Source organism: Maniola hyperantus, chromosome 7 (assembly GCF_902806685.2).
Source record: "Maniola hyperantus chromosome 7, iAphHyp1.2, whole genome shotgun sequence".
Taxonomy (NCBI): Eukaryota; Metazoa; Arthropoda; class Insecta; order Lepidoptera; family Nymphalidae; genus Maniola; species Maniola hyperantus.
In genome coordinates this window covers 10,185,037-10,199,065 of record NC_048542.1, presented here as the reverse complement: position 1 = coordinate 10,199,065, position 14,029 = coordinate 10,185,037, and the positions used below count along the sequence as shown (strand labels likewise).

General features: G+C 36.6%; 1 long non-coding RNA gene across 2 annotated transcripts; it reads right to left on the bottom strand.

The window, feature by feature from the left end:
- Nucleotides 1–5,063: 5,063 nt before the first annotated feature.
- LOC138402537 (uncharacterized) lies at nt 5,064–12,513 on the bottom strand. Of its 2 annotated transcripts, XR_011236909.1 has the most exons (4): nt 12,088–12,513; nt 6,424–6,543; nt 5,345–5,481; nt 5,064–5,227 (listed from the first exon to the last, which is right to left on the bottom strand). It is a non-coding gene; the product is annotated as an uncharacterized lncRNA (long non-coding RNA). The 2 variants fall into 2 exon arrangements; XR_011236908.1 differs by lacking the exon at nt 12,088–12,513 and having other exon boundaries at nt 6,424–7,389.
- Between the last annotated feature and the right edge of the window lie 1,516 nt (nt 12,514–14,029).

The following is a 14,029-nucleotide window of genomic DNA, read 5'->3' as shown; positions in this document are numbered from 1 at the left end:
TAGAAACTGGCATAATAAACGATACGTTATGCTGCATCTAACTCTGCTGATAATGGAGTCTGTGCTCTACACATCGAAACCCAGCCCGCCAACATTCTTGCTGGCGGGTTGCATGCGTGTGTGCTACCTGGTAGTATGCTAATCCACCGGCACTAAACCCACCACGTTGACTCCGGCTGGCTGACAATGCTGGGGTGTAAAGCACTCAATACTTATTTCCCAAATGTATAGGTTTTTTTATAACTAAAACTCCCACTAAGAAAGGATTTTCAGACAATCCACTCTTTCCATTATGATCCGTTTATTCACCTGGACCATTAATTATAGTCGAATTATAAATGTCCACATGCGTCCGCCAACGCTTGTTTACACAATTGCGCCATTATGTAACCAAAACACAATTACCCTATCCACACATTTCCCTCATATTCCAGGGTATTGTAGCTTAATCTGCATGTCGTTACGAGTCTTGCCTTGACTCATCCATAATTCACATAATGAGGACGGCAGATGTCGTTTGAGTACTTGGTAGTCGGTAGAGCCCCATGTTCGTCACCTGGAACCCTTTATAGCTGAACTACTGAACCTTCATTATAAAGTTATATTGTTTACTTTGAATTTCTAAACAGTTTATATTTAGTTTCTAACTAGCTTATGCTCGCGACTTCGTCCGCGTGGACTACAGCAAACCCCTATTTAACCCTCTTAGGGGTTAAATTTTCAAAAATCCTTTCTCAGCAGATGCATACGTCATAATAGCTATCTGCATGCCAAATTTCAGCCCGATTCGTCCAACAGTTTGAGCTGTGCGTTGATTGATCAGTCAGTCAGTCAGTCACCTTTTCCTTATATATATTTAGATATAAGTTTACATAATTTGGGATTTATATAATATAGGTAATTAGTAGAGCGTGTATTTAGGTTATTGAAATCTCTAAGGAACTCTTTGCCTTTCCAGGATAAAAGTAACCTATGTTCGTCTACGGAACCAAATAAATGATGAATTAGGTTTTAAAAAATCCCTGATAACTGATTTTCCGGACAAACAGTAGCTTATATCCGTCCCCGGGATGCAAGCTTATCTCTGTACCAAATTTCATCAAAAATCAAAATTCGTTAAATTGATGGACCGTGAAAAGCTAGCAGACTTACAGACTCACTTTCGCATTTATAATAATGTGGAATGTGGATTATGGATTTAGTGTGTATAAGTTTATTCGATTTTTGATTTATGGGTATATTGGAGATCTGAAGCTCGAGCACAATTAGTGCTACAAAACTTTATCTTCCTCGTGGCTTTTGCAATGCTTTTTCATGAAAAAGGGTCTTCGCAATGATTGTGCTTGGACTCCTGTAATGTATTTAAAATTATTTAAAGTAAGTACGTTACTCTTTTTATGGATCGCGTCTGATCATTGCGATGTGAATTTGCTAATAATAATAATTTATTGTGTAGATGACAATATGACATTACAATAATTTGGAATAGTAAGGCAGTAGGTGTAACAGACAGTAAGGCCTAAAAGAAACTACCAGAACTATAACATTTAGAAAAAACCATACTAAATATATGAAACTTAAACATACTAAATAAATGCGACAGGTGTCTGTCTGCTACATTTTCACGGCCCATATGTTTAACGATTATTGACAAAATTCGGTACAAATGCATCCCAGCGCGAGACATAGAGCTCCCACGGAATTAATAAAAAACCGACATCCATTATGATCAAAGTCGTAGGCATTTAGTATATTAATTATAGAAATAGCTACATAGGACTTTTTATCCCAGAAAATCAAGGAGTTCCAACTTGAATTAACAAACATCTCACCTAACCTATATCCACGCGGACGAAGTTGCAGGCCTCATCAGTCATCAGCTAGTTCTTCTATAAACAAGGTACTTTATGTAAAAAAAAAATCACGAAAAAGGGTGAAATAAACGTTATACAATACGTTACTCATTTATTGGGAAAATTGCGATATCTGCCCCGATAGAAATGGCTCGATAAAACAATTCTGAAAAGACAAAAATTTGCGTTCAAACTATTTCACATACGATTTTACGTGACACCAGCTACGTATGAAACTGGTATTTTATTCTGGCATGGTATTATATTTTAAAGTTTTTATTCGACCCAACGATTGTTATAGAAAATCGCATGTCTCGTAATTATTTTCAATCTAACTAGGAAATAGGACGTCAAAGTGTTACATTGATTCACTAATTCGTATCAAGTAAGTACATATTTAATTTCGTCTCTTCTTGGTGAACCTGCTTTCCGAATTGGTGGTACATAGAGTATAAGTGGCCACAAGAGAATGAATTTGGATTTGAATAAGGTCTTAGACTGTAGTTATAAAATTGCATTAATCTCTTTCCGTTGCAGCGTGACGTTAATAATTAATCATGAAAAAAAAAAAAACATGTTTTTTTTTAAAAAATTGTCGTTAATCATGAATTCTAGCCCCATAAACTACAAATATACAATAAATAACATCATTTTATTACTACAGTTCAAGCCCCTATTAGAGTTTTTACTCAAGTTTGGTAAAATATGTAAATATAATATTATAAGTACCTATACCTACCTAGTTGGTTTTTAAAACCTGGAAGAGCAAACAATTGGATAAGAGTACAAAATTTAGCTAAGGTAGAGATAGCTTGCATCCCGGGGAAGGATAAACCTACCTACAGAAATAGAAAATCAAAGTTTCCACGGGATTCTTAAAAACATTAATCCATGTGGATAAAGTTACGGGCACATGTTTTTGGTACAGAGATACCTTGCATCCTACATACGGATGAAGGATACTTTTTATCCCGGAAATCAATGAATTCCTACGTTCCTACATCAAAACGGTGTAACAGACGTTCCATGAAAAGCTAGCAGACTGACAGACACAATATTTGCGCATCTATAATATATAAGTACCTATGGATATGGTCCGCCTAATACAAATACTTAATATCGCATTTAATAACGAGTAGGTTAGTATGGATAAAGTAGCCATACATAAAGAATCACACTTTTATATCAACATATTCAAATATTGTCCAAAAATCTTTCGATAAAAGCAATCTGGGCTGACAAAAACTGACGTTCTCGTATCGCACATACGGTTTCACGCATCGTTGGTTCCGTACTGATACTACGGATATTTTATTGTGCCACGGAATTGTATTTTAAACTTTTTATTTTCGAGGCGAGCGATGGTAAAATAGTAAATTTATTACCAATGGTATTTTAATTCGTAATCGTTTGTTTCTTTTTTTATGGAAAATTAAATTACTTAAATACTTTTTTCCAATTTTTTTTCATACAACTTTAAAGCTTAGATCACCGGAAGAAAAATAAAATAAAGTAAAAACTACTTCAATGAATTTGAATGAAAAAAAAAAACGAATAATTTACGAAATCAGAACTACAAATTACGAAATAAAGAAAAAAAGAAAAGAAAGAAAAGTGTTAGATTAAAATTTGTTAAATATTAAAAATGGATTCCTGCAACAACATCTGGTATTGTATCACAAGTATGTACGTCACTGTAACCCCTCTTAATAAAATATGATCACGTCATAAAAAGCAACGGTGGTATTTAATAAACACCGAATAAATTCGCAACTCGCAAAAATCACTTCTCACAACCCTAATAGGTTGTTTAAGGTGACGCTGGATGCACGTCCGAACTGCTCGGCCCACGTGGGTAACCTGTATGCTATTTCACCTAACATTGTGATAGAAAGAGATAGACTCAGTGATGAGCAGTGTAGCGAGTGCATGCGCTCACACTAGCGTCCGGATATATTGATGATGGCACACAGATAGTTGGACAGATGTCACCGATGAATTTTTGTAAATATATGATTTATGAAGGAACTACTTATTTCAATTATTATTGTATAAGATTTTATGGAAGAGCGGGGTCGCCTGCCACGAGTACTCGTAGCAATACTAAAACAGTTACTGGGATGGTCCCAATTACTACGCACTATGTGAAATTGTTTTACCTACTGAAATAAATATTTTTTAATTTTTTTTTGAATGATAATGATTACCTACTTATCTTTTGATGAATACTATAAAATCTCACTTACATACATACCTATTAGGTAACTACTGCCTCAGCGTGTATAAACAACTCGTATATATTATAGAAATCCATACTTCTATGAAGTGTCTGTCTGTAATTTCGAAATAACTACCGCAAGCTCATAATATTGTTATTTGAACTGTACCATAACAGCTGAATCAAACGTTTTTAAAAACTGTCTGTCTGTCTGTCTGTTTGAACGGGCTAATCTTCGGAACGGCAGAACCTATTTTGACGGGACTTTTACAGACAAGTAGAGGATTAACAAAGGATACTTTTTTAACCGAGTTTTAAAAAAGGAGTTGTGTTTTTCTACCTATGTACACAGAAATCTCCGAGATTTCTGAACCGATTTGGGTATTTTTTTTAATTGATAAAGAAACTTTGCAACATTGTCCTATATAAAATGTCATTTTATATAGGACACACAGGATTTCAACTCCTCAATCCTGATGCTGCAGGGGACATGACCACCAAAACTTATGGGATTTTGAAACTGTCGGTTATAAATTGATATTGGAGGTAGGTACCTATATCTACCAAGTAAAGACTTTATCATTGAACTCGAAGACCCACTTCTCGACCCTGATGCTGTACCTAAGGAATTGCATTGCTAAATCGTGGTGATCCCACGGAATTTTAAATGAATCATCGCCCACGCCCGTTCGGTACCCTCATTCCGCACATTGTTTTGATTAGTCAGTCCACCAATCACAACAAAGCATTCTCCCCTGTCCCCCGCCAACATTTTACGATTTTGTTTTCATGTAAAACCTTGTATATGCGTACTCTAGGAGTTGAATTCTCTGTGCTGGCGGATTACCTATTAGGAACACATGATTACACATTCGTTTGTCTGTGAAAATAACTTTTGTTGCCTACACTTATCTATTAGTAGCGACTAAAAACTATATATACTATCTACTTGTACAAAACAATACAAAAGTCAAAATAAATTCCACTTTGATCTCAAAAATGAAAATTTTATTTTTATAAGTAGGAAGTAGGTACAATTCAATTTCCCTCTAAAAGCCCACTACACACATAAACACAATATGTATCATTTTCTGTTTCAACAGTCACATTAGATGTATCATTCGACGCAGAACTATTGAAGCTCTCCATTTCATTTCTGGAATTAATAAACATACAATCAACATAATTATATTGTGAGTATTATCTATATAGAATGTATGCAAAAAACATAGCATAACACTATAACACTATAACACATAACACTATAACTTACAAGTATGGTATGGTAGACCTTTCAATATTTAGTACAGAATTGAATGTTGCAGCATCATGTTGGATTTCAGTGGTACGTATATTGGGCACATTCATTTTATTTTCCTTGTTTTCTTCTAAAAGGAATGTCTTGAGTCACTAAAATACAACATAATTCAGCATTGACAAATCTGACAACAAATAGTAAATCTCTATATTATATAAAAATGAATCGCTGAATGTGTTGCTGATCGCAAATCTCGAGAACAGCTGCACCGATTTCGCTAATTATTTTTGATAATATTCCTTGAAGTACGGGGATGGTTCTTATGGAGAGAATTTTTTTTAAAAAGTCCTGAAAAAGAATCGACTGTAGGCGGTGCGAAGTTCGTCGGGGCAGCTAGTAACATAATAATTATATTATCCTAATCCTAATCTAAATATATAAAAGAAAAAGGTGACTGACTGACTGACTGACTGACTGACTGACTGACTGACTGACTGACTGACTGATCTATCAACGCACAGCTCAAAATACTGGACGGATCGTGCTGAAATTTGGCATGCAGATAGCTATTATGACGCAGGCATCCACTAAGAAGGGATTTTTGAAAATTCAACTCTGGAGGGGGTGAAATAGGGGTTCGAAATTTTGTGTAGCCCACGCGGACGAAGTCGCGAGCATAAGCTAGTCTATAATATAAAAATGAATCACTAAATGTCATCGCAAATCTCGAGAACAGCTGAACCGATTTCGCTAATTCTTTTTTTAAATTAGGTATTCCTTGAAGTACGAGGATGGTTCTTACCGAGAGAAAAATTTAAAAAATTTGAATCGACTGTTAGGCCGTAGGCGGAACGAAGTTCGCCAGGGCAGCTAGTGGAATTAATGTGAAAGTGTAGATGTTTGGATGTTTGTTACTCAATCACGCAAAAAAGGCTGAACGGATTTGAATGAAATTTAGAATTCTTAACTGGATTAACACATAGGCTACTTTTTATCCCGGAAAATCAAAGAGTTCCCGCGGGATTTTGAAAAATGTGAAATCCACGCGGACGAAGTCGCGGGCATTAGCTAGTATCTAAATAATATCAACTTACAAACACAGTGTCAAATTTTCAGAAGCTGGCTCTAAATGGTACGGTGTGATAGCATCATAATCTAATTCAATTCGATTTTTTGCTTTGTCGTTTCCTTGTCAAAGAAAATCCTGTGATCCACTAAAATAGAAGTATAATATATAAGTATTTATTAAAAATAAATAAATGTCATCATCAAATTCACCATCCTGGAGAACCTTGAAAACGACACTCGCGTCTATTTTTTATAAAAAGTGCTGGCCCGCCATCTTAGATTAAAAAATTAATGTCATTATCAAAACCAGCATCCTGGAAAACCTGAAAACGACACCCATTTCTATTTTTTGTGAAAAGTGCATGTCTGCTATTTTGGATTTGAAAATAAATGTCATTATCAAATTCAGCATCCCGGAAAAGTACATATTCAGTCAAATAAAATTCCCGTCGAGTCACATTGTTACTCACGTCGGGTGTGACTCACGGGAATAACCCCGAAAAAGTAATGGCATTATCATCACAAGATAATATTATGGTTTGGAAAGATTCTGATGAATTTTAATAGATCTCCTCTTTGCAAGGGATTTGCTTTTGCGAGTCTAAACCGTTTCTTTTTCCTCTTCCGCCAATCCATTTTTGTTTCTGTTACATGAAAACTCAAGTATATAATTAAATTGTCTAAGCACACAATATGACCTACATACTTATATTTGTAACTAGATGATACACGCGACTTCGTCCGCGAGGATATAGTGGTTTTTTAATCCCACGAGAACTCTTTCAAAAGCGATCACTATTTCAAATTTCAGCCAAATCCGTCTTGTACTTTTTGCGTGAAAGGGTAACAAACCTATACACACACACACGCAGATACAAAATTTCGCCTTTATAATATAAGTGTGATTTGACAACCCTGACTTTCGGAATTCGGATAAGTCCAAATTATATTTTATTACTAGTTGATGCCCGCAACTTCGTCCGCGTGGAATTAGGTTTTTAAAATCCCGTGGGAACTCTTTGATTTTCCGGGATAAAAAGTAGCCTATGTGTTAATTTAGGGTATACCCTAAATTTAATTATATACCAATACGTGCAATTTATAATTTAAAACCGCGCGATTCCCTACGAGAGATATTTAAGGAAATAGGTATTCTTACAGTAGCTTCCCAATATATTTACAATAATATAATTTTTGTACGACAAAACATTCACAGTTACAAAAAAATCAGTGATCTCCATGATAGGCAAACTAGAAACAAAAATAAGCTAGCTACTCCTGCGCTCCGCCTCTGGAAGGTGCGAAAGTCATTTGTGGGAATGAGTGTAATATTTTATAATAAAATTCCACAAGCAATTTTAGACTTGCCTTTACACAAGTTTAAAAATGTGTTAAAAGTATGCTCCTAAAAAAAGCATATTATACAGTCGCAGACTATGTAAACGATAAAAAAGCTTGGATTTGACTCGCTCCAGCAATGCACGGGGGTGCAATGGCTTGTATAGTACGGTATAATAACATTGTAAATTGAAAAATTAAAAAGAGCAACCGCCGAGTTTCTTGCTGGTTCTTCTCGGTAGGAACGGCATTCCGAACCAGTGGTAAATTAAACCTGACTATTCATAAGCACTTTTAAAAAGTTTACATGAATAAAAAAACATTCTATTCTATTCTATTCTATTCTATTCTATTCTATTCTATTCTATTCTAATTAACACTTTTATCTATCTCCATTCCCAATTTCAACCAAAACCGTTCAGCCGTTTTTGTGTGATTGAGTAACAAACATCCAAACATCCACACACACACACATCACTACACCTATTATAAATGTGAAAGTGTGTTTGTTTGTTGGTTCGTTGGTTTGTCCTTCAATCACGTCGCAACAGAGCAACGGATCGAAGTGATTTTTTGCATGGGTATGGTTGACCTGGAGAGTGACATAGGCTACTTTTTATCCCGGAAAATCAAAGAGTTTCCACGGGATTTTTAAAAATCTAATTCCACGCGTACGAAGTCGCGGGCATCACCTCATCATCATCATGATCAACCCATCGCCGGCTCACTACAGAGCACGGGTCTCCTCTCAGAGTGAGAAGGGTTTTGGCCATAGTCTACCACGCTGGCCATGTGCGGATTGGTAGAATTCACACACCTTTGAGAACATTATGGAGAACTCGGCATGCAGGTTTCCTCACGATGTTTTCCTTTACCGTTAAAGCAAGTGATATTTAATTAATTAAAACGCGTATAACTCCGAAAAGTTAGAGGTGCGTGCCCGGGATCGAACCCCCCGACCTCCGTTTAGAAGGCGGACGTCCTAACCACTAGGCTATCATAGCTTCACCTAGTTTATAATATTAGTAGGATATATGTAAACTACTACCACCAGCTGTCGATACGATGCATTCTAAAATAAATCGACCGACCGACCGACAGACCGACCGGCCAAGTACGAGTCAGACTCGCGCCCCGAGGTTTCCGTACTACAATAGTAAAATGTTTATCTCTAAATCTCTGTTTAGAGATAAGCATTAACAATGTAACTTAATTTATTACTACTATGTAACTAGAATTTCGGTACATATAAAAATGAATCGCTAAATGTGTTGCTGATCGCAAATCTCGAGAACAGCTGAACCGATTTCGCTAATTCTTTTTTTATAATATTCCTTGAAGTACGAATATGGTTCTTACGGAGAGAAAATTTTTAAAAAATTCCTGAAAAAGAATCGACTGTTAGGCGGTACGAAGCTCGCCGGGGCAGCTAGTGAAAAATAAAAATAAATAAATAGGTAAATAGTATTTTTTGACATTTTGCATGATAAATCAAAAACTATTTAGTATGCACTAGATGATGCCCGCAACTTCGTCCGCGTGGATTTAGGTTTTTTAAAAATCCCGTGGGAACTTTGATTTTCCGGGATCAAAAGTCAAAGTCAAATGATTTGTTCAAAATAGGTAATAAATTACTCTTTTCGATTGTCAGTTGTTGGATTTGTAAAATATAGTGTTGATAGACCTTTTTTTTTGGGTTGTGCCACACATGACATACTTTATTCCGGCGCTTCTTCTACTTGAGGTTTTTTGACTTTATTACTCAAGTATAAGAGGCGCTGGGATAACCTAACCAGTTGGTAACTGGTAATGTGTGGTACAGCTTTAAAAAATAAACGTTTTTTCTTTTCTTTCTTTTTCTTTTCTAATAATATGCCATATGACATAATGCTGTGAAAGTAACTAAAATATACTAGTCTCGCCGTTTCTATGTCTGTCAACAGGTGAGATTGCAGTCAAGGGCTAACTTGTATCTGAATAAATAAATAAAAAAGTACTATTTGTACGAAGCGTTGCGTACTTTGTTTGTAAGACGGACAGACAGACAGACAACAAACTGATCCTATAAGGGTTCCTTTTTCCTTTTGAGGTACGGAATCCTAATGATCTCTCTTTTTGCACTGCATTTAACCTGAATCCAAGAATTTCCGATCCGAAATAGTCGTAAGCAAGACTGTATCGTCACCTACCACCAGGTGAGATTGCAGTCAAGGGCTAACTTGTATCTGAATCAATATTATTATTATTATTTTATTACTTATAATAAAACTGTAACAGGTGAAATTCTGTACATTGAAGATATTTTGAAATTTTTTTTTCGAGGGCACTCTATAATCGATACTGAACCCAAAACTGGAATTTTTTTCATTTTTGTCTGTCTGTCTGTCTGTCTGTCTGTATCACGGCCGCGCATCACGCTGAAACTACTGAATGGATTCCAATGAAACTTGGTACGATTTGACGTCATACTATGAGGATATATATAGGATATAGGATACTTTTTATCCCGAAATTCAGCATGGTTCCCTTAGGAGAGGGGTTGAAAGTTAAAATGTATACTGAGCTGTAATTCATTAACGCGTAGTCCGATTTCATTCATTCTTTTTTGTTAGAAACCATACATGTTAAAACTTCAAGTGCCAACTTCTCAACCATCATCATAATAATCACGGGTAGCTTTTGTACTTTTGGATTTCAATCAGCTGTTTTAGGAATAGTTGATGTTGAATTGATATTAAAGGTACGCTTAGAATAAACTATCTCTGGTTTAGGTACCAAGCAACGACTTCATAATTCAACTCGATATCCCAACTCTTCAACCCTGATGATGCAGGGTATTGCACTCCTAAGCCACTGTTGATTGTGAGATAATATTGTAGATGCCAAACATATATACCATTATTGAACTTTAAGTTCCAACTCTTCAATACTGATGCTGCAGGGTACTGCACTCCTATTCTATGGGTTTTAGGAACTGTTGTTGGTGAATTAATATTGTACCATTTACTATTGTACCAAACCACGACTACATGGTTGAACTCCGTTCACAAAAATCCACGCACTCCATCGAAATCCTGTTCTATTCCAAACTTATTCGCCAGCGTGACAGGAGTGGAGAAGGCGGATAGGGACGTGTGAGGGGTGCAACGGATCAACGTGATTTTTTCCATCATCATCAGCCTGCGGTCGTCCACTGTTGGACATAAGCTTTCCCTAAAGAGCGCCACCACACCCGGTCCTCAGCCTTCCTCACCTAGCCACTTCCCGCCAGCCTCTGTATATCGTCGGTCCATCGTGCTGGAAGGCGTCCCACACTACGCTTACTTATACCTACGCGGTCTCCACTCAAGAACTTTCCGGCTCCAACGGCCATCACCTCTACGACAGGCATGACCTGCCTTCTTTTATCCCAGAAAATAAAAGAGTTCCCACGGGCTTTTGAAAACCTACATCCACGCGGACGAAGTCGCGGGCGTCAGCTAGTAAATAAATAAAAAAGTACTATTTGTACGAAGCGTTGCGTACTTTATTTGTAAGACGGACAGACAGACAGACAGACAGATAGACGGACAGACAGACAGACGGACAGACCGACAGACGAACAGACGGACAGACGGACGGGCAGACGGACCGATGGACGGACCGACAGACGCATGGACGGACGGACGGACTGACGGACGTACGGACGGACGGACGGACGGACGGACGGACGGACAGACGGACGGACGGACAGACGGACCGACAGACAGACAGACAGAGGGTTCCGTTTTTTCCTTCTGAGGTACGGAACCCTAAAAATACAAAGAAATACCACCAGGTAGGTACCTACCTACCTATATTATTATACATATACAGGTACCTTTTTAGGGTTCCGTACTTTATAAGGAAAAAAGGGACCCTTAGGATCACTTCGTTGTCTGTCTGTCTGTCCGTCTCTCCGTCTGTGTCGTACCTGTCACACAAACCTATAGGATACTTCCCGTTGACCCAGAATCATGAAATTTAGTAGGTACGTAGGTCTTAGAGCACAAGTAAAGGAATAAATCCGAAAACCATAGATTTGTGATTACAACTTACAAAAAAAAATTAAAGTGTGTTAATGAAAAATAATTAGTATTTTCAATTTTCAATGTATAATAAGTATACCAAGTGGGGTATTATATGAAATGGCTTTACTGTATTGTGTGTATTCTAAAACACATTTTTATTTATTTTTATGCATAATAGTTTTTGATTTATGGAGCAAAATGTCAAAAAAATACCTGAGTACGGAACCCTTGGTGCGCGAGCAACTCGCACTTGGCCGGTTTTTTAAAATTAGATAAAATAAATAACTAAACAAAGTTACTTACCTATTGTACTAGGACCACACGAGTAGATATCCCTACTAGGACCTCAACAACAAAGTCAGGTCAATAAACCAATGAATAAAATTGGTGTCCAAATTTCAAATTCCAGAGGTCAATGTACAAAATGCAATAAGTATTTGAAGGACTTATTGACTCTGCTCTGCTCAATCTTCTACACATTTGCATAGCCACTGAATAAAAATTAATTTTATAAAATCATTACGACTTTTGTTTTTGAAAACATATTAATAACAACAGTTGTCGTCATAGAAACCACAATATTACACGCGCAGCCGCGCGCCGCTGGGCTGGCCCTTCCCTCCGCCACCCGCGCGGTGTCTAATGTTTTGGGGTGAGAAGCATGATGATTTTAGCCGAAATCTAGCGCTTGAAAAGGGTTGAACAGTAGTTTGGGAAAAGTATTTTTGAGAAAAAACTACTGAATTTAGGTTTGCAAAGTAAAGTTATTTCAACTAATGAATAAATAAACTATGTCTAATGATAATTTTTTTTAGAATTTTCCTATTCCTAATCTTATTTATTTACGTCCAAAGTTGACATAAATTTAGTGTTAAAATAGGAATCTTTTGAGGCTCGTAACTTTTAAATCAATATTTTTTTCAATGTTTTAGATATCATTGAACCTAGATAATGACGAGATAAATCGATATAATTCTTAGTTTTGTGCGTACAATATCGAATATTGTTGTATTTTCCCTCCTACGTTTGTATGAAGAAAGCACCGAACTGAGCTGCCTTAAATTCCATTGCGGGCGGTCGATAACAATGCCAATAAAATTGCCTTTGAAACGTCAAACGATATGCTAATGCTAGGGCTGCCAGCTCTTTTATATTCGGCGCACGGCCCCGATATTTCACCGTGAGATCTGCTAAAATTCAGATAAGGGGACGCTTTGTGTGGAGATGGACATTGTGAGCGGAATAGTAAAAAGTGTATTTTTCATGTCGCCTACATTATTGTGTTTGGGATTTGTTGAGTGTTTTCGTAAATATTTGTGTGCGAGGGTTGAATAACGACAAAAATATGAAACCTAAAATGATTCTAAGCACAGTACCAGGCAGGAAATATTGCACATCGAACTTTAGAAAGAGATAAATATTTCGTAGAGCGTTGTCGTTGTAACAAACTAAACGTCACATAGGTATGTGTGACAGAGACGACGCTCTACGAAGCCGAAATCTCTTTCTAAAGTCTGATGTGAAATATTTCCTGCCGGGTACTGTAACAATTTTTGTAGTTCTATGAAGTTGGAATATAATACCTATTACTATGTATATTCGGTTGTTAAGAGAATAGGTAGGTGACCCTACAGATTCTTATTCTTAATGCTTCTTGCTCTCAATTGATATGGAATTGGTTAGGTTATTAGATGGATGAAGAAAATGAATAAAACAATTTGTTACTCTTATGAGTTAGTTAATTACTTAGTTGTAAAAACTTATTTCATTGGGTAACCCTTTTGTGGCTCAGGAAAAGATGTTTTGTGTATTTAAAAAAAAAAAAAAAAAACACTTTTTATTTGGTTATCAGATGGATGCAGGTCATTCTTATATGGCACCTCGTACCAAAAAGGATTGCACTTTCGTAAATTTTAATAAAGTGCTGTTTCTATACTGCATTAGCATAGAACACCTGAATATCGGCAGATTGCGGCTTACACTTACAGCAAGCGTTCCCGGTTATTCTCCGCTCCACTGGATTCGAGGACAACGCTGGATTAAGCTATTTTCAACCTTCCTCACTTAACATAAGGGCTAACAGGTCTGCACGAAAACCTAAAGTTTGTATTACGACCACGTTCTGGCTTTTAATTTCAAATTACTCTTAACACAAAGGAAAATCGCCTTTAATTTGTAAACGTTAGAGTTTACAAATAGAATCATTAAATTCAGGAATGGATTCATGAATAATTCGCTATACTTA